Source organism: Rana temporaria, chromosome 4 (genome assembly GCF_905171775.1).
Source record: "Rana temporaria chromosome 4, aRanTem1.1, whole genome shotgun sequence".
Taxonomy (NCBI): Eukaryota; Metazoa; Chordata; class Amphibia; order Anura; family Ranidae; genus Rana; species Rana temporaria.
The window spans coordinates 90,359,934-90,382,571 of NC_053492.1; positions in this window are offsets into that span (position 1 = coordinate 90,359,934).

Here is a 22,638-nt window from a genome sequence, read left to right on the forward strand (position 1 = left end):
CCTGTGCGTTGCGCCGCTCGCAGGGAATGGAGCTTCCGGGTGCTCACTCCCGCGGGAGTAGGCGTTCCTATGCAGAGGTGCAGTGTCATGTGGGACTTCACCAAGATGATTGACGTCTTGAGAAAAACTTCTCCTCGGCGTATAAGGCGCGTTTCCGAAAGTAGCCGAACTGTGAGTCGGCTCTATACGGCGCTATACGGCGCCTGCGCACCGACTAGGAGCCGTATAGAGCTGACTGCTGAAAATAAGGTCAGTGAGCCAATGAGGAGTGAGAGGGGGCAGGGCTGAGCCATGGCTCTGTGTCTGAACGGACACATGGAGCCACGGTTTGGCACGAGGGGGGCCTATAACAATCTGCTGGCTGTAGGGGTTCTTGGCAGGAGGAAGGGGCCAGGATCGCCAGAGAGGGACCCGAGAAGAGGAGGATCTGGGCTACTCTATGCAAAGCCACTGCACAGAGCAGGTAAGTTTAACATGTTTGTTATTTTTAAACAAAAAAAGAAAAAAGAATTTAATATCACTTTACCATCTCAAAACAGGAACCTTTCATTAAGGCTATTGCACTGTCCCTGACAGACATAGTTCCTTTCCTTACCATAGACACTTCCAACTGCGTGCCAAATACAGTGGGCACTGCTATTAGCATGGCCCATGCTAAAGATGGCCGCTGAGTTCACGCAGTGTTGCAGTGTCCAATTGGACCACTGCTCTCCTGGTGACACTTACGGAATCTACAGAGGAACAATCTCCTTCCTATCCTAGTCTACTCCATCTGTATAGGGACACATCAACCAGCGCCACCTACAGAATGAAGGATAAACTGCACCTGCCTATAAGGTTACATTCATTCTTCACTATCTACTCAAAAAAAAAAAAAAAAAAAATTCCATTTTGGAACATGTTTTTGGATTGGCATTTTAAATGCACAAAAGTGACCTGGATATGATACTAAAACCCTGTCCATATAACCAGAGTGTTCCCAACTGTACAGATAGGCTTTTGAAGTAATAGTTGTCCCAAATTTCAAATGTTTGAATTTTGTTTGCTGCCACAGAGAAAACATAGAGACAGCTGTGTCTATAAACCATTAGAATAATGTTCTATAGAAAAAATATATATTCTGTAGACACAGATGTGTTCATCTCTTCCATGGCATGGTATACCTTCAAACACCCTGAGATGGAAAGGACAGAAGCCTATTAGCACCAAATGTTTTTGAAACAAAATGCAATCCACTGACACATCTAATCATGTTTTGTTTGAGAAAGAAAATGTAAAATCAATACTTCTTTTACAAAAGAAAAGAGTTTACGCATTTACAGGTGCTAAAAATAAAAGACACAACATCACTTGAACAGTTAAAAGCTACATATGCTACCCTGACAAAAAATAAATAAAACAATCTGTACAGGAACTGTATATCTAACATAAACTCTATCTACAGCCCAAATAGTTTTCTTTGTATGGGATAAAACAGGTTTAGAACCCCTGTCAAGTTTTTATGGTTGCATGTGTACCAAATAGGGAAGATATACCATCTCCGTTTGTCCTTGTGACTATTGTCACTGGTACAGAAAGTCATGGGAAATTATTTATGATAGACAGTGCTTAATGTAATTGTAAAGGTTTCTTTTGATTTAAAGCGTAACTCCACTTTTGTTAAGAAAAAAAAAACATTCCCCTCTGGGTGATCTATGTACATTACAAGGATTTTAACAAACTTTGTTGCAGATTCCTACCTTTTGCTATTCTGAAGTAATCCATGTGTGTTCCTCTGTGCCTCTGTGGTGAGTGAGTCTAATGGGAGTGGTTTCATAATTATCTATCAGGTGTGCACCTGCAGAGCACTAATGAGGAAATCTTCTGGGCCTGCATTCCTTTAGAAGTGTTCCTACTGGGAGTATCTCACCAAAAATGAAATTTTTGTTGCAGGGGATGCCTGAAATCTGACTTGTATCTTAGTGCAAACATCTGGGGAAATGAGTGAGCCAATCACACAAGCAGGAAATAATGTTTCTGGGGGATGTTCTGTACACACTCTGCACACTACCTACCCTAAAGGATTTTACAGAAAATCATAGGGCTGCAGATTGAAAAGGAAAGGTCATTTATTTTTAATAACATTATATTAGTGCACTAATATGGCTACATGTTGCAATTGTATTTACTAAATATATTTCCCCATGAAAGTGGAGTTACCCTTTAAGGATGGATTCCCATAAAATAAAGAAGGATGGAAGGATTTGGATCTTAAACGGTTCCCGACTGGCTCACGCAGATATACTGCGGAAGAATGGATCTCTTGGGTGAAATCCAGTATATATACAGCTTTTCCCAGGAAAGCCACCAGAGGGTGTGCGCGATCGCCGCTGTCCACGCACGATCGCGTGCACGAACGTCAAAATGGGGATTTGTGTGTGTAAACACACAAATCCATGTGCTGTCAGAGGAGAGAAGACAGAACCTGTGTTTCTACAAAGTAGAAACAGCGATCTGTCATCTCTCCTAGTCTCTCCCCTGCCCACACAGTTAGAACACAGCAAGGGAACACACAGTTAACCCCCTTGATCGCCCCCTAGTGTTAACCCCTATCCTGCCAGTGACATTTATACAGTAATCAGTGCATATTTAAAGCACTGATCGCTCTATAAATGCCAATGGTCCCAAAAATATGTCAAAAGTGTTTGATCTGTCCATCGCAATGGCGCAATACCGCAAAAAATCGCAGATTACTGCCATCACTAGTAAAAATAATAATAATAAAAACGCCATAAAAATGCCATAAATCTTTCCCATAGTTTGTAGACGCTATAACCTTTGCGCAAACCAATCAACATACGCTTATTGTGATATTGTTTATCAAAAATATGTAGAAGGATACATATTGGCCAAAACTGGTGACGAATTTACAAAAAAAAAAAACATTTTGGGGGTATTTATTATAGCAAAAAGTTTAAAATATTATTTTTTTGTTTATAGCGCAAAAAATAAAATCTGCAGAGGTGATCAAATACCACCAAAAGAAAGCTCTATTTGTGGGGAAAAAAGGACGCAAATTTTGTTTGAATACAGCATTGCATGACCGCGCAATTGTCAGTTAAAGCGACCCAGTGCCAAATTGTAAAAATTGCTCTGGTCAGAAAGGGGGTAAAATCTTCCGGGGCTGAAGTGGTTAAAGAGAACTTTAAAGTGGATGTAAACCCGAAATTATTATATTTTTATGTCACAATGTAGAGTATAAGATTTCCTATCATCTGTGCCAAGTCTTGCCACACAGAGTTAATCCAGCTCTGAGCAATCCTCTTTTATTGTTCAGTGAAATAAAACAGACTTACAGAGAAAAACCTTAGTCCGTTCCGCCCCCCTTGCTGTGAGTGACAGGTTATTTACATATCTCATGCACTAGCCTGGAGACAGGCATTTGAGAAGAAAAAAGGCCTATTTTAACGTGCATCAATCGCAGGGTGATACTGCGAATGCACCGATCTTAGGGTGTGCCACCGCCCCGATATTAAGGGATTTTGAATGAGAACTAGTGGTTTGGGCTTTAAAGGCACATGGTACAATTATATGAAAAAACTAGAAAATTTATTGGTATGAAAATATCGTAAAATCAGTTATAAACATAAAATCACAATGGAAATTAAATGAATAGCTGGTTCTACACAGGTTAACACAATGATTATATGATCTCAGATACAGGAGCTTAAATATAAAGCAGAGTCATAAACATAATTTTGTAGTGTGTAACCCGAGTAGTGATCCGGAGGATATGGAGGGCTTGCTCTACATGTTGCGCGCTTTGGAATAGCGCTTCCTCAGGAGCATAGATATTTGAGTAACAATTGGGCCGCGTTGAAGGTAAGCAACGTTCGGTCGTACGTTAGCCCAACAATGGCTGTTTGTTCAGAAAAACCCTGATCCAGCCTATTGGAGGGATAGTATCATAAAGCGAGGGCAAAGTTGCATGAGATGGTAAGGCAGTTGGTTGCTGGTAAGCAACAATACAGATACCTAGTCCAGGGGTATACTCAAACGGTAGATTGTATGCTATGTAAGGTGGGCTGAACAATAATAGGCAGATGGGTAAATCCGTCTATTCGATAGCCAGCCTTGAAATCCTCAGTCCATAAGATGGAGAAGGTTGTAGGCAGAGGCAAAAAACGATCCTTGAAGCCCAAAATCTGGCATACGACCGTGAGATAAACCTCCTGGTATAGGGATAACGCCAAAGTGCAGTCACTGTAGATCTGAGGGGGACATGCAAGGAAACAAAAAACAGCATTTTTGCTTGCATATGATAGGATGATAAAATCAGCAGAGCTTCCCCTCATTTCAGAGCCTCCCCTCAGATCTACAGCGATCTACAGCGACTGCAATTACAAGTGCGCTTTCATGTTCACTTGCAGCGCACTTGTAGTGCAAAGTGAATTTGCCTTTCGTAAATAACCCCCCAAGTCATAGGGGGGTACTGTGGAAAAATGACGGGTGCCACCACCAAATAGTGGGTCCAATCCAAGATTTCACCAGAGAAACAGACGTGACACTTTATTATCATCTGCAGAAAGCAATGTTTCAAGGCCATTAAAGAGCACCTGTCTCTCCAAATCAGAGACAGATGAGAGCTCTGGCTTATGTTACCTTAGCTATTGAAGCATATGGTTACTATGTATAGTTCAGGTAGATCCTAAACAAGACAGAATCAGAAGCTATTTACAAAGCTAATTATTGCACTGCTCCTTCTTTCAATATAAAATCAGTTTGTCTCTACACTTTGAACTGAATACATTTTATTCAGCAAGCATTTAAGAGCATCTGACATGGATAACACTTGCACAAACTGAAGGAAAAGATGACACTTCTCAGCTTTTGAGCAATGTTTGCCATAATGATAAGCATGAACTAATCCTTTCCTGTTTCCTGAAATGTTCCACGTCTTAAGACTCAGTTTCATAAGGTAATGTTTGTGTACTGGGTCTAGTTTTTATGGCAACTGGCACCATTATTTCTTTGTTTGCGCAAGTGATAGTACACCTGAAGCATAATCCTCATTCTTGGAACAAAAGATGATAGTTGCCATGTTCCAAGAATGGCTTACTGCCCTTTAGCCTTATTATATTCGACATATGATAAATAAATCACTGTAACAGCCCCGATTCTACTGTTGGTGATTGGCCAGTTCTGCCCGAACCCAAGTTCCCAAAGTCCCTGTGGCAGATGACTGATGGAGGGATCATGTTTTACTGTCTTATTCATAATTTCTTTGTAAAAAAAAAAGCAGCATTGCCAGAGGAGAGGAGACCGATGTGTGTTCCCAGTACAGAGGAACGCAGATCGGTCTCCTTCCCTTGTGAGTCCCCTCCCCCTACAGTTAGAATCACTCACTAGGGAATAGACATGTGCATTCGTTTTCGTCCGAATGCATTTTCGTCCGAATTTCAGGTATTTTCGTTATCGTTTTAACAAACGATAACGAAAGCACAGAAAATGAAAAACGAAAGATCCGACATAAACAAATGCTTTATTTTCATTTTCGTTGCGGTCGAATGTGCCTAACCTTAACTTTATTAGTCCAATATTATTCTACATAAAGAGAAAAGATTCGACATAAAGAGAAAAGATTTGTCATTATAGAGACATGAAGAAGATTTGACATAGAGAGAAAAGATTCAACATAGAGAGACATGAAGAAGATTCGACATAGAGAGAAAAGATTCGACATAGAGAGACATGAAAATTCGACATAGAGAGACATGAAGATTCGACATAGAGAGACATGAAGATTCAACATAGAGAGACATGAAGATTCGACATAGAGAGACATGAAGATTCGACATAGAGAGACATGAAGAGTCAAATTTTTTTTTTTTTTAAAGATTCTGTCGAATCTTCTTCCTTTTTTTTTTTTGAACATTCGACAGACACCATAAGCCTTCAATGACAGATTCGACCTTAATTTGGATTTTCGGACGAATGCAACAAAAAACTAACTAAAAAAAAACTAAACTAATTTCGATAGTAACTAAATACATTTATTTTTCGAACGAAAACGAAATTACCAAACTAAACATTTCAGTGTGCACATGTCTACTAGGAAACATATTTAACCCCTTGATCGCCCCCTAGTGTTAACCCCTTCCCTGACAGTCACATTTACACAGTAATCAGTGCAGTTTTTATAGGACTAATCGCTGTATAAATGTGAATGGTCCCAAAACCGTGTCAAAAGTGTCTGATGTGTCCGTCGCAGTGTCACAATAAAAATCGCAGATCGCCGCTATTACTAGTAAAAAAATTAAATTAAATATAAATGCCATAAATCTATACATTATTTTGTAGATGCTATAACTTTTGCGTAAACCAAACAATAAATGCTTATTGCAATTTTTTTTTACCAAAAATATGTAGAAGAATACGTATGGGTTTAAACTGAGGAAATAAATATATATATATTTTTTTAAATTGTGATATTTATTAAAACAAAAAGTAAAAAATATTGTGTTTTTTTCAAAATTGTCGCTCTTCTTTTGTTTATAGCGTAAAAAAAATAAAAACCCGTCCGATTGACACACCAACAGTTTACCTTTTCATTTTGCAATCAAAAGGGTCCAGAGTGAGTTCCGGTGTTTTCCCATAAACTCCAAAAATGTGGAAAATCTCTCCCCACTGGGGGTTCATGAAGTAGTATCGCAGTGTGTGTATGTCACAGTGCCCCAAGGTGTATCAAACTCAACCACAGCAGTTGGGTAGTCACGTTTGTCACCATGTATACAAATCACCCCAAAAGTGTTAAAAGTGCTAGGGTGTTACTTTGCAGGATTTGCAAAATCACCTTTGACTAATGTCACAACACTAACGGGATATAGCAGAGCAGTGACTGGCTTTCCATCAACAGAAATCATACATATTTGTTTTTTTCCAGGCTTCCCTGACATGATGCAGTGCATGCCACCTGTGCAAAAAGAGACATGTGTTTTTTTAAATAAGCATTATCACATTGCATTGGTTCATAATTTAAACAGTTAGCAGCAATATGACCTAACACATGGCAGTGATAACATTTAATATGTTCTGTACCCAGTCATTTAACCACTTACCGACTGCCTCACATATACAGTATATACTTCGGCAGAATGGCACAGGTAGGCAAAGCAACATACAGGTACATTGCTTTAAATCTGCTGTCTAGCTGGCGTGCGCGTGCCCGCCACGAGCTCTGTGACCGTGCCCACGGCACCTGCGGACTCGATTTCCGCCGGTGTCCCGTGATCGTGAAACGGAGTAAACAAGGCATTTCCCTGTTCTGTCTAGTGACAGGACAGTGATCTACTGCTCCCTGTCATCGGGAGCAGTGATCACTGTCATGTCACTGGTAGCCCATCCCCCCTCACAGTTAGAATCACTCCCTAGGACACACTTAACCCCTGCCTCGCACCCCTTCCCTGCCAGTGTCATGTACACAGTAATCAGTGCATTTGTATAGCACTGATCGCTGTGTAAATGACAATGGTCCCAAAATAGTGTCAAAAGTGTCCGATGTGTCCGCCGCAATATCGCAGTCACGATAAAAATCGCTGATCACCGCCATTACTAGTAAAAAAAATAATAATAAAAATGCCATAAAACTACCCCCTATTTTGCAAACGCTATAACTTTTGCGCAAACCAATCAATATACGCTTTTTGCATTTTTTTTTTACCAAAAATATTTAGAAGAATACATATAGGCCTAAACTGAGGAAATATATATTTTTTTTGTTATATATTTTTTGGGGATATTTATTATAGCAAAAAGTACAAAATATAGTTTTTTTTTCAAAATTGACGCTCTATTTTTGTTTATAGCGCAAAAAAAAAAAAACACAGAGGTGATCAAATACCACCAAAAGGAAGCTTTATTCGTGAGAAAAAAAGGACGTAAATTTTATTTGGGTGCAAAGTCACACGACCGCACAATTGTCAGTTAAAGCGACGCAGTGCTGGATCGCAAACAATGGCCAGGTCATTGGGTAGCCAATTCTTCCGGGGCTGGAGTGGTTAAAAGGCCTCAGAGACCTTCCTGACATATTTGGCCAGTCTCCAGGTCCTGAGCCCATAGTCTCATTATCTGTGGCAACAGTCTTGTAATTTAATTTTAAACTAAGATTAAATTACACATAGGTGGACTATATTTACTAATCAGGGGACTTCTGAAGGAAATTGGTTCCACTAGGTTTTAGTTAGGGGTATCGGAGTAAAGGGGGCTGAAAACAAATGCACGCCACACTTTTCACATACCGTGTTTCCCCGAAAATAAGACCGGGTCTTATATTAATTCTGGCTACAAAAAACACACTAGGGCTTATTTTCAGGGGATGTCTTATTTATTTATGGTATGTACAAAAAAGTTTCTCCCCCTGTCAGCTCTGGAGTCAGCATTGTGAAATTCTGTAATCCCAAAAATAAACCTTTGTTTAAAGACCTTATAAAATGATGTAATCCGTTCTGTAAAAAGATGATCCTTGTGTAACATTATTGTGGAAAATACCTTACTTACAGTGCCGCTTGCAGCTCACATCAGCCGGGAGGAGAGGAGAGGAGCTCCGGCGGGTCACGTGAGCGCCCAGCAGTGCTGTAAATAAGGTATTTTCCACAATAAAGTTACAAAAGGGAGACACACTGCACATTATATAATCTTTTTACAGAACAGATTACATGTTTTTACAAGGACTTTAACTAGGGCTTATTTTTGGGGTAGGGCTTATATTGCAACCATCCCAAAAACTCACGCTAGGTCTTATTTTCGGGGTAGGGCTTATTTTCGGAGAAACAGGGTATTTATTTGTAAACATCCTTGAAATCATTTATCATTTTTCTTCCACTTCACAATTATGTGCCACTTTGTGTTGGTCTTTCACATAAAATCCCAATAAAATACATTTACATTTTTTGGTTGTAACATGACAACATGTGTGAACACTTTTTCAAGGCATTGTATACTGTTAATGAGAAAAGGTTATTAGCAGTTTATATTTACTAAAACAATTGCATTTCCATGCTATGTGTACTGTGGGAGACCAGATATACTAAATTTCGGGTCTTGGATTTAGTAACACTTTAATTGTTGTAATATGTAAGGAAGCCTGGTGGACAAGGTTTTTGTTTGTTGCAAACTGGTTTACGAAACGATCTATATTAAAATCCACAGAAATCTCTAAAAAATGTAGCTAGTCGAAAAGATAAAGTCCTGATTGTAGTATGCTCCTTCTCAGCCTCAGAGAAAACACAGCTGGTTGCCCTCAACAACATGGCAAGTGATGCTACAATGTGATTTTTAAACTTGCACATATATATTTATGTAATTAGCTTCTGTACTTTGGGTGTCGGGATTATTTATTGCTTAAGCACTCTACATTAAAATTTTCTACATCATTTAAATCTCTAATAACATATGCAATAATGTATTAATTTTTTTCTTACTCTAATTTTAATTGCTTTCCTTTCTACAGTTCAAGCATCTGTCCATGCAACAAAAAAAAAGAAGAAGGAAAAAGAGAAAAGACCTCTGGGTATTTTTTTACAACTGGCCTGAAAATTGTTTTCAGAAAAAATTTGTAGCGTTTTGAATAAAAATGTTGTGCAAAATAAAATAACCATTGTGCTCAAGTGAATGATACCACAACATTTAAAACGTCCTAAAAGTCCAATAAAGTAACATACAAATATCAAAAATCTCATCAAACAAATATGCCTCTCCTATAACAGATTGGCACACTGCGCTCTATGTATAAAGATATCCAGACCTCTCAAAGCTCCTCCATTCTTGTATTCCACCCTACTTCCATGTGAAAGACTCCCCTAGACAGGATATAGTAAGAAAAAGGCTCCAATAGTGTAATACAGTACAAACTTTATTAAAAGCTGAAAACTACACACAAGTATACATTTAATCAGACACATCAACCCAAATCTTGGAATAAACAGGACAGTGGGAAGCAGCAGCCCAAACTGCACATACACAGGGAGCTTTCTCCTGGAATTTTAGTCTCTCACCAGCAACCTGATATGTATCCAATACACTTCCGATAGCATCACTTTGGGTGAGCCATTGACATCACTTCAGGTTGAAATACAGCCATGCTCCAACGCGTTTCGTCCTTCCTTTGTCAAGGATATCCCTTGAAAGTTGGTGGAACACACACAGATGTTTAAATTATTAAACAATGCTGTACCAGAAAAGTACTATTCTGTACCCATAGACAGTACTGTATGGCCTCTTCTCTACCAGAACAGTACTCTGCTGTACCCATAGACAGTACTGTATGGTCTCAGCTGTACCGGAACAGTACTCTACAGTACTCTACAGGAATGTCTGCTGTGCCCAAATATAGTACTGTATGACCTCTTCTCAACCAAAACAGTACTCTTCCGTACCCATTCACAGTACTGTATGGCCTCTTCTCAACAGGAACAACTGCTTTACCCATTCACAGTACTGTATGGCCTTTGCAGTAACAGAAGAGTACTCCGTTACACTCAAATTACGTATCTCGAGAAACTCCACCCAACGCCATTTCGTCAGCCTATGTCTGACGTCATCAGGGGTCCGGGAGTGATATTGGAGTGTTGAAGTGCATTCTTTTTCTGATTCACTGGATGGATGCCGGCAGCTATCCGGATTCCAATATGTGGAATCTTGTTCATTTGACTACCGTTATATGGGTCAATAGAATCTGGTGAGTACGTGGTGTATCTGCATGCTGGTGGAGAGGATATATACAGTTAAAAAAAATGTCAGCCTTGTTGCCTATTGAAATTGAACACTGTGGTGGTGTTTTCAAAAAGTTGTATATCATTTATTATACTGTATATATATGTGTCTAAATTGCATTCACATTCACATTGAGGCCCCGTACACACGTCCGAGAAACTCGATGGGCAAAACACATCGTTTTGCTCGTCGAGTTCCTTGTGAAGCCGCCGAGGATCTCGGCGAGCCAAGTTTCCTCATTGACTAACGAGGAAATAGAGAACATGTTCTCTAATTGGCCCGACGAGATCCTCGTCTGTTTCCTCGGCCAAAAGTGTACACACGACCGGGTTTCTCGGCAGAATACGGCTCCGATCGTGTTTCTGGCTGAATTCTGCCAAGAAACTCGGTCGTGTGTACGGGGCCTAATAAGCACAGTTACTTTGGTTTGTTTATATGCAATATGTACACTTGCATTGATCCAAACTGGACAAATATAATATGCAACAAAAAAGTCCATACCTGGAATTCAGTTTTAAGGGCACCTACTATCCCATTACATACATGGACAAAGCACAGAATCATTTTAACTGAAGATTGCACTTTTAGGGCACTTAGACCCCTTTCACACTGGGGTGCTTTTTAGACATTTTAGTGTATACACCGCTCCCAAAATGCCCCTACCCATTGAAATGAATGGCGCCTGCAAAGTGCTTCAGCAGTGCCATGACACGGGCGCTTTTAACCCTTTCTTCGGCCGCTAGCGGGGGTTAAAAGTGCCCCCTCCCCTCTAGCAGCCAAAAGCATCGCTATAACAGCGGTAAAGTGACGCTAAAACAAGCAGTGCTTTACTGCTAATGCTGGCACCACCTCAGTGTGAAAGTATCCTTATTCTTCTTAGAGCTCCCCCTCCTTCCAATTTTGTAATATGCATTAATTCCTATAAAGTACTTGCATGCAGACTGTGTGAAGTATGAATGGACTATAAAGGAATGAAATCATGCATGTGCTAACAGTATAATAGTACAGAAAAATGAAATCTAACTGCTCAATATCTATAGACAGATGCAATGTCAGGGAAGAGGTTTGATCAAACAATGTGAACAGCGCAAGTCATACATGCTATACAGCTTAAGAACATTCCTATGAAAAATAATATAACAGTCATAAAAAGGATCCTGTCAGGAGAAATACATGTGCTGCCTTTGCTGACCTATTTTTGAGAATGCTATTTGCCTGGCTCTAATGCTGACCTGGCTGATTTTTCAATGGAACAGGTAGGTAGATGGTCAGCAATCCCATGTTGTTTTGGCTCTCCACAAAGGGAAGCCAGAGGATAGGTATGACAACCAAGCAGCTAATGTTTTTAAAGGGGTGCAACAATGGCTATGTACTGCATGTGCTTCCACTGTGGGGGCTCTAATAATTTAGAGTTAGGCTTAGGAGTTACTACAGAATATACTGTGGTGCCTTGACGGGACTGTAGCTTATGCATATATTTGCCAATGTGTGCAAACTAAACCCCTGTTTTTAACGCATACTGTTAGACAGGATAATTTGATTGTTTGCAGGCTGGTCGGTAAGTTGAGCTGGGAATTTTCTTTCGTTTTGTTTTGGATGCGTTGCCCTTCCATGTGCTCCTTGCTGCAAAGGCCAGTTATAAGTGAGGGCAGTGGACATTTGTTAATACTTACTCTCTGGCAGGGGTGAGACCTCATAACTTTTTTCAAGAGATACCGCTTATGGCACAATTTTCACTTCTGGGTATGTAGAATGCCGTAGTTCCTACCAATGGCCCCTGCATCACTCTTGTGTCAGGCATCTGACACATCGAAAGTGCTACTAACTGTCCTTGAGGCTGTAAAAAACACTTTAATAAATGAACACTAGCTTCTTTTTGATTTTTTTTCCAGTTATCTTTCTTATGCTACTTCAAAACATGATACTAGTCTGTATACATTGTTAATTTCTTGGTTCCGTTGCTAATTTTAGTTACTATGATGTCTATTTTTAGTGTTCTTGTCGATCTTAGAATAGCAGACGCCGTGCTTTGTCTTGAAATGCTCTCTTCTTTGCACCTTGTTCTCTCCTGATACCACATCAGTGGTTTCATACGGAACATACATCAAAGTGGTGTAAAAAAAGTTTCAGATAAACTACCACACCTCAGCATCAAAATTTAGTGTATCTCCACAAATAGCTAAAACTGAGAGCACCGCAAAAAACATAAAAGTAAGTCAGGAAGGAAAATAATTTTCCATAGCGATTGCAAAATGTCCTGGGTAAGAGGACTCCATCATGCTAATAAACGTAATTTTTTTTTAACAACTTTGTAAGTGATATTTGTATCAACGCTGTATCTATCTAGCCCAGGCCTAGGGCAGCAGCACTTTGGAGGAGGCAACATGAAAAGAGTCCCTGCCAGCTTGCGCTACACTTTTAGTGTAACGCCAGTCTTGAGGTGGACTGGGCTGCAAGACAAATCGGTCTGGCACCCCCATAAAGCAGCCACACTGCTACCGGTATGATAGGGATGGTGCAGACACAAGGGACACTGACACCTATACCTGGCAGGTAGGTAGTAGAACTCTCCTGCAATCCTTTGCTTGTGTCAGTTGTACATATTAAGGAATCTTAATTTTATTTCTGTTGATTGCGGATGAGAAAAATAAACAGATGGATTTATTTGTTCCTGCCCCCAATCCTTTCTTTCCTCACTGCCTGGACCACATAGCTTCATCACTGTGCTACATGTTTTCTGCTGCACCACTGACATGGTTATAGCCTATTAGTCCTCCATAAATTTTGCAGAAATTAAAGTAGAACTATAGGCAACAATTTTTTTTCCATTTTGTATAGAGTAAGGGATGGTTATAGCCCCTGTTATTTGTTTTTCCATCCGTTCATTTACCTTAATTTCCTGCCCCATAGCCAAACAGGAAGTGAGAGGAAATCTCTTCAGATTAAGGGAACCCCCCCAAGGCCCTCAGATCTAGTGTCCCCACTGGAAAATTTCAGGGCAGGTCCTAAACAGGAAGGGGTGTGACCTTGACAGGAAGGGGTGGATCATATTTAAATTAGGGGTTGCACAAGTTTAGTCAGGCCTAGGGCAGCACGAAACCTAAATACACCGCTCATTTGTATGATGTGTTTTGCTCAGATATGCTTGCACTGACTTCTGTGATCAGATTGTGCTGAATACAATGAGAAGCCTCCTAAAAGTTTTCAAAAGAAATTAGCTAACAAATATTCACATAAGCAAAATAGAATTGATTTACTAAAAGTGCAGTCTAGGGGATGTATTTTTATGATATATTGCTTGTAGAACTTGTAACCGGAGAGGGTTTGGGGTGGTATAGGAAAAATGCAGACTTGCAACAGGAGGACACACTTCACTAAGTGAAACTTCTTTGAACAGTCTTTAAGCCAGATAAAAAAGGGAAAGGACAGAACTGAGACCTTGTAAGAGCTGTCTTAGAGAGAGCTAATGCTGGCACCCCAAAAGTAGAACAGCCCACAGTCACTAGGATCACAACCTCAGGTCAGTACTCGCAATGTCTGGGGGGAGCTACACACCTTTCAGCCTCCACCAGGCCCCCTTTAGTGAGTTCTCTCGACTTAATCCTTAGGTGAAAAACTGCTTAGTTAGCTGTAAAAGTAATTAGGAGTTGGCCCTTTTCCAGCAGAACAAGAACAGGGTTGCTCCAGACCTCAGATTATTTATGGTCCCCCAGCCACCTACTGGGCACACCTGTCCAGGGATTGGCTGCAGCACAATAAACATTCAAGCTGCCCATTTGACTCACCCAACCCTCTGTGTTCTGGAAGCCTCCAGAATGCAGGGGGAAGAAATCAAATCTGCAGCATTTGAGATCTAGAACAGCTAGAGAAATCAATACCTGCGCCAATGATTACAGAGGAGCTAAAATAATAATAATAATAATAATAATAATAATAATAATAATAATAATAATAATAAAAAAATGTACCTATTATCCTAGAAACCTACCTTTCTTAGTATTTAAAAGATTTCCATTACATTTGACATTACATTGACATACTAACAGAATTCTTCTGCATGGAATGCCATACTCCTCATGGGATGCCATACACAGGAGTAAACATTATGTATTTGTCATTTAGGAGAATGACATCTGGCAGAACGTGAGCACATCATTTTGTAAGCCATCTTGTCTTTTCCCTCCTCTGCTTGGGATCACCACATAGTTTGGACCACTCCTTTCACATATACTATGTCCACAGCATTTTGCTTCATTCACCAAGTATAATCAAGGCGCCCCCTTTAGTATACTAGTCTCTCCAAATTTGCCTTCCACATCTCTGCCCAGCTGAACACACTCCCAGATGGCACACTTCCCATGTGTACTAGTACTCTCATCAGAGGACCCTGACCTGGCCTGAAAGGCCTTTTGCACTTCACTTACAACCCACAGAAGACCGTAAAAGACTCAGGATGACTACAGTGGTTCTTGATGGGTTCTAAACAACCTGCCTTAGGGTTTTAGCCCTATAAAGGGCTACATTACTAGAGGAATTTCTCTAAAAGTGCTCTCTAGGAGTGCTTGAGGTGATTGTAGCCATCTTATCTACTTGTGACAGAAACAAGTGAGTACTGTCTGTGACATGTCTTTTTATTTGCACTAACATGCAGTTTATTAGGACAAGCTTTCGTTGTGTGACACATTTTCAAGGCCCAAGCAGTACTAATGCCTCTCCTGTTTTAGTTTTAGCAGAGTTTTAGCAGGATGTTAATAATACAATCTCTGAGAAAAAAAATCTGAAGGTATTAAAGGGGTTGTAAAGGTTTGTTTTTTATTTTCTAAATAGGTTCCTTTAAAGCGGGGGTTCACCCAAAAAATGTGTTTTAACATTACATTCAGCCGAGTTGTGATAATGACATTAGGCTGTTTTTTTTAATTTCCTTGCCGTAATACCGTTTTATCTTCACCGCGGCTTCCGGGTATGTAATCTGCGGGACTGGGCGTTCCTAATTGATTCACATGCTTCCGACCAGCGCATACAGCGTGTCACGAGTTGCCGAAAGAAGCCGGACTGCGAGTCGACTCTATACGGCGCCTGTGCACTGACGTTCGGCTTCTTTCAGCAACTCGTGATGCGCTGTCCACAGGGATGCATATTCTGTCACGTCACCCTGTCCTCCAAGTGACCTTGCTGCTTTCCATACCTTAATAGCCATCTTAACCGTAGGGGTTTTATTAATAAATGAGTTGGCCTCCAACACCTCTACAACTGTTTTATGGGGTGCCCCTAAGATAATTAGACCTCCTTTTGTATCTCCTCCTAGCTCTGTTCTTACTCCCCTATGTTGCAATTATGCTGCCAGGTAACATCGTGGATGTGGTACAGTAATACCATTTCTTGTTCCAGATCAAAACCAGACTGTGGTAACATTGTACTGCAATCCAACGTTTGGCCTGCTCAGATAGCGTTGAACCCACCCAAACCTGTTTCATATGTTTGGAGCCTAATCTGTTGCAGTACTCCATAATATAGTACTAGTATGTAGTAGAAATATTGCTGGTCACCATTCCCATGGCAAGTGTATTGACCTCTGGCTTGCATGCTGAGCTGAGTTCAAGGGGTCTATAGTAGACTGGTCACTATTCCACACTAGTTCTGTATAAACACTTATATGATAAATCTCAAAATGCCAACCTGTCAGCTTTTGCTTGCAAAATGATGCTGAGACTTTCCGTTTCATCATGCCTTAAAAGCCATTGGTTGCCTATATGAAGGTTAAAAAACAACATTTTTCTAGGTATGCTTTGTTTATTTTATTCTGTTCAAAACCTATAACTCTGAATTTGTCTTTTCTCCATTAATTGGCTTAACACCTGCTTTTCTATTTTTACCCCCTTAAAACATTCCCTCTATGATGTAAAATCACTCAGCCTTCTACATTTTTCTCTTGCACGTAGGATAAAGTGCATGGGTTAATAACATCCATTTGCAGCTCTGGAAGTTATTTGTGAACACTCTCACCTTTAAAGACTCTCAAAGATCTTTTTCAACTTTTTCTCTTTTTACCGCAGTGTTTTTCAGAATTGCTGTTGCACTATGAATGTGAACTTTTGTGATCGCATTTTTGTACAAAAGACTTGCCGTTTCTATATTTACCATTTCTTCAACTGAGTCTTTAATTGTCACAAATACTGGGGTCTGGTGCTACATAATTATTTTTTTGGCAGTTTAAGAGCTATTTGTCTATATTTGCCACAGACCCAGTGCATCTGTTCTTTAGAATATTGGCAGATAGCAAGGAGGAACTTGCAAAAAATGTAGCTAGCACAAAGTTGAAGCTTCGAACAGGGATTTAAATAGAGTGAACATGCTCATGCTGCCTTACAGATGATTAACAATAACAACTGCTGTTTGATACTTCTAGAGCAATGTACGTGAGCGGACGAGGACTTCATGTAGGCTTCCATGTTGTGCAGTTTGGTCCAGCCCTCTTTGTTGCCAGCAATAGTCAGTTGGTTGCAGTTTATATATATTAAGACATAAGTACCAATAAAGCAACAACTTGGAATAGGACAAAACAATCATTTAAGATTCACGGTTCAGTTTTATTCTAAACATGGTGGTTACCTTCCTGTCCGGGGTCTTCCAGTTGGGATGTTTTAAGGAATTGCCCTGTGAATGAGTATTAAGTGCAATAAATAAAAGACACAAGACTCCTATAAATATAATATCAGAAATGTTACAGGGTTCCACATTAAAACGGTATTGATTCCTATTTTTAAATAAGTCTACTTCTAGGGTATTTAAGCATCATACCACCTTCTCCATGATGAACAGTTGTCATGTCTTGGAGATGTGCTCTTGGGATATCTTAGGCATTAGACTCAAAGGTCAAGAGGAATATTGATCATGTGTTGCAATGTATGACCTTGTTTCGTTTTCATTTAAATTGCTCAGGAAGTTACTCTGTGCTGCTGTTGAGTTGTTCCAAGCTGCTTCGATCAGCTTCAAGCTGCTTTTGCAATCACATTGACTTGTATGATGAAGAAAAACAGGGAGAGGGGGGGGGGGGCTGTTGGAGGCAATACAGTTCAAGGAACCAATGTTAAAGCAGACAGCAAGATCTACAAGCCCATTGTCATTAATCTGCAGTAAAATGTTCATGCCCTGTCTGTCTCTTACCTGGTCTGTGTATCAGCCTGAAGCCTCATACACACGACCGAGGAACTCGACGGGCGAAACACATCGTTTTCCTCGTCGAGTTCCTTGTTAGGCTGTCAAGGAACTCGACAAGGCAAGTTTCTCCATTCCCGTCGAGGAAATAGAGAACTTGCTCTCTTTTTGGCTCGTCGAGTTTCTCGACAGTTTCCTCGACGAAAATGTACACACGACCGGTTTCCTCAGCAAAAAAAAAATCCCAGCAAGTTTCTTGCTGGTTTTTGCCGAGAAACTTGTCGTGTTTACGAGGCCTGAGGGCCTGCACTCTCACACCTGCATGCTTAAGTAATCTTCCCTTAGCGTGGCTCCACTCTAGCTTCAACAGGAACCACTATTTAACACTGTGTTCTCCAAGCCTGCCTTGCCGAGCAATATTATGTGTTTGGTTTCCTGTCTCCTTCTGTCCTCTGTTTCTGTTACTGATCTTGGCTTGTTCTTTGACTATCCCTACCTGCTTGTTACCTTGACCTTTGGCATGTTCTGTCATGTCTGTCATTGTCTGCAAGTTGCCCTGACCTTTGGCTTAACTATCCCTTGTTGTCCTGGGCTGCTGCTTCCTCGCTATCCTTCTGTAGCCTACTGTGAGCATGAGCTGGGAGACCCTGGGGGCCTGCGACCTGAAACCAGTTGCAGCACAGTGCATTCTCATCACTAGAGCAGGGCTCAAGTCCTACGGGAACGCGTGGGAATGGAGTTCCTGCACTAGAGCAGCCTCGAGCAGCCGAGCTGCCCGAAACCAATCCTTCACTAAGCAGCGATGCCCAGCTCGAGCCACTGTCAGGGGCAGGCGAACCTTAGTAATCCTTTATGTTACTGGCTGCTTCCTGTATATGGATTAATCGGGTAGTGTGAGGGTATTCCGTCACTTCCTCGATGCCGCAATGTCTCCTGGGAGCTTTTGTCATTGTTCCCAGGAGACATTGCGGAGGTCTGCCGCGAGTTATCGTGGGATTTAGAAAGAAATATAGTAATACCTGGTGATCCTTCCATGAAGGTCCATGTTTGGGCACTTCCTGCAAGAACATGACAGCTCTCTGTCTCTCTACTGGTCAGTGGCGGCTGGTGCTCAAAATGTTTTGGGGGGGCGCAAACAAACGAAAAAAAAAAACATCAATTGTAGCCTCACTGTGCCTATCAATTGTCGCCACTGTGGCATCAAACACAGCCAATGTGCTGATCGATTGTCACCACTGTGCCACCAATTGTCGCCACCGTGCCATCAAACGCAGCCACTGTGCCATCAAACGCAGCCACTGTGCCCATCAATTGTCACCACTGTGCCATCAAATGCAGCCATTGTGCCATCAAACGCAGCCACTGTGCCCATCAATTGTCGCCACTGTGCCATCAACTGTCGCCCTCGATGTCGCTTCAGCCAATCGGGTTGCCGGTAACCAGACCCGGTGGACCTGATTGTCTGAGACACGTGTCAGTGTTAACCAGGGAACGCACACCCTGTGTGCCCTCTGGTTAACAGGGGGCCAGCCACCTGAATAGTGGGTGGCAACGGTGACAATACATAGTTGAGTGACGGGTGCAGGAGAGAGGGGGCGGCGCTCCTGCACCCACTATGGACACACCGCCATGGCTACTGGTCGTCTGTGTTGTCACTAGGGATTAGCTTTGAGTTCGAGTCTAACTCATGTTCGACTCGAACATTGCCTGTTCGCCTGTTCGGCGAACAACGAACAATTTGAGGTGTTCGCGGCAAATTCGAAAAGCCACGGAACACCCTGTTAAAGTCTATGGGAGAAATCTAAAGTACTAATTTTAAAGGCTAATATGCAATTTATTGTCCTAAAAAGTGTTTGGGGACCTGGGTCCTGCCCCAGGGGACATGTATCAATGCAATGAAGAGCAGTGAATTTAATAATGCTTAGAGTGAAACAATAAAAGTGAAATATTCCTTTAAATTTCGTACCTGGGGGGTGTAAAGTTAGCATGTGAAATAGCGCATGTTTCCAATACTTGGAACTGTCCCTGCACAAAGTGTCATTTCTGAAAGAAAAAAAGTCATTTAAAACCGGACTTGCGGCTATAATGAATTGTCGGCTCCCGGCAATTCAGGGAGGATTCATTCATAAAAAAAAAAAGCGTGGGGTCCCCCCAAATTCAATTACCAGGCCCTTCAGGTCTGGTATGGATATTAAGGGGAACCCCGCCATCAATTAAAGAAAAAAATGACGTGGGGTTCCCCCCAAATATCCATTCCAGACCATTCAGGTCTGGTGTGGATTTTAAGGGGAACGCCATCCCAAATTTTTAAAAAAAATGGCGTGGAGTTCCCCCAAAAATCCACACCAGGCCCCTTATGCGAGCACGTTAACCTGGCCGGCCGCAGAAAAGAGGGGGGAAAGAGTGCGGCCCCCCCTCTCCTGAACCGTACCAGGCCACATGTCCTCAACATGGGGAGGATGTCCCCATGTTGATGGGGACAAGGGCCTCATCCCAACAACCCTTGCCCGGTGGTTGTGGGGGTCTTCGGGCGGGGGGCTTATCAGAAACTGGAAGACCCCTTTAACAAAGGGGACCCCCACATCCTGGCCCCCCCCTATGTGAATTGGTAATAGGGTACATTGTACCCCTACCATTTCACGAAGGAAGTGTAAATAGTTGTAACAAACATACACACACACCGTAGAAAAAAGTCCTTAATAAAAAAAAAAAAAAAATCCAGCGGTTGGTAATCCACTCGGGCCCGGCTCCCTGCTTCAACGTTGTCTGTATCCAGCGATGGGTGATTTCCTCTCCTATCCAGCGTTGAGAAGATCTTCCGGGATCCAAAGCGCAGCATCGCCGACCTCCTCTCTCCGCCGGACACAGCCCGGCGAATGACGAGGCTGAAGCTGTGACATTTCTTTTATTGGTGAGGCGGGCCACCCGTCACATGACCCCGCCCCCTCTAACGCAAGGGGGAAGCCAGGCTTCCCCAGTGAGGTAGCAGAGGGTGCGTCAGAGGGGGACGGGTTCACGTGACGGGTGGCCTCGCCTCACCAATAGAAGAAATGTCACAGCTTCAGCCGCGTCATTCGCCGGGCTGTGTCCGGCGGAGAGAGGAGGCCGGCGATGCTGCGCTTTGGATCCGGAAAGATCTTCTCATCGCTGGACAGGAGAGGAGATCACCCGTCGCTGGATACAGACAACGTTGGAGCAGGGAGCCGGGACCGAGTGGATTACCATCGCTGGATTTATTTTCTTCTTTTTTTATTAATAAAGGACTTTTTTTTACAGTGTGTGTTTTTTACAACTATTTAAACTTCCTTCGTGAAATGGTAGGGGTACAATGTACCCCAATACCAATTCACATAGGGGGGGCAGGATCTGGGGGTCCCCTTTGTTAAAGGGGTCTTCCAGATTCAGATAAGCCCCCCACCCGCAGACCCCCACAACCACCGGGCAAGGGTTATGGGGATGAGGCCCTTGTCCCCATCAACATGGGGACATCCTCCCCATGTTGAGGGCATGTGGCCTGGTATGGTTCAGGAGAGGGGGGCCACACTCTGTCCCCCCCTCTTTTCTGCAGCTGGCCAGGCTAACGTGCTCGGATAAAGGGTCTGGTGTGGATTTTTGGGGGAACTCCACGCCATTTTTAAAAAAAATTTGGGGTGGAGTTCCCCTTAAAATCCACACCAGACCTAAAGGGTCTGGAATGGATATTTGGGGGGAACCCCACATCATTTTTTTTTAATTGACAGCGGGGTTACCCTTAATATCCATATCCATATGAATCAATCCTCTCTGAATTGCCTTTTTTTTCTTTCAGAAATGACACTTTGTGCAGGGACAGTTCTAAGTACTGGAAACATGCGCTATTTCACATGCTAACTTTACACCCCCCCTAGGTACGAAATTTAAAGGAATATTTCACTTTTATTGTTTCACTTTTAGCATTATTAAATTCACTGCTCCTGAAAAAACAGCCTTTTTTTAAACTTTTTTTTGCATTGATACATGTCCCCTGGGGCAGGACCCAGGTCCCCAAACACTTTTTAGGACAATAACTTGCATATTAGCCTTTAAAATTAGCACTTTAGATTTCAAATGTTCGAGTCCCATAGACTTTAACGGGGTTCTAAAGTTCACACGAACATTTGGTGTGTTCGCAAGTTCTGGTGCGAACCGAACAGGGGGGTGTTCGGCTCATCCCTAGTTGTCACCCAGTCAAAAGTTTTTAATAAAGACTATAAATGGCCATTTCAACATGGCCATGGCTTTTTCCATTGTTCATCATCAGTAAACCCAACCCAAGAAATGCCATGCCAGGTGACGTCAAGTACAGTGAGGGAAAAAAGTATTTGATCCCCTGCTGATTTTGTACGTTCGCCCGCTGACAAAGAAATGATCAGTCTATAATTTTAATGGTAGGTTTATTTTAACAGTGAGAGACAGAATAACAACAAAAATATCCAGAAAAACACATTTCAAAAAAGTTATAAATTGATTGAAATAAGTATTTGATCCCCTATCAATAAGCAATATTCCTGGCTCCCAGGTGTCTTCTATACGCGTAACGGGCTGAGATTAGGAGCACTCTCTTAAAGCTGGGTTCACACCAGTTCAAATTGGATGTAGGTTTCCCCACTACTAAGGGGACAATACAGGGAGTCAATAAAGACCTTGAGTGAGAATCTCCTTCCCTCAGCCAGGGCATTGAAAATGGGTCATGGATGGCTATTCCAGCATGACAAT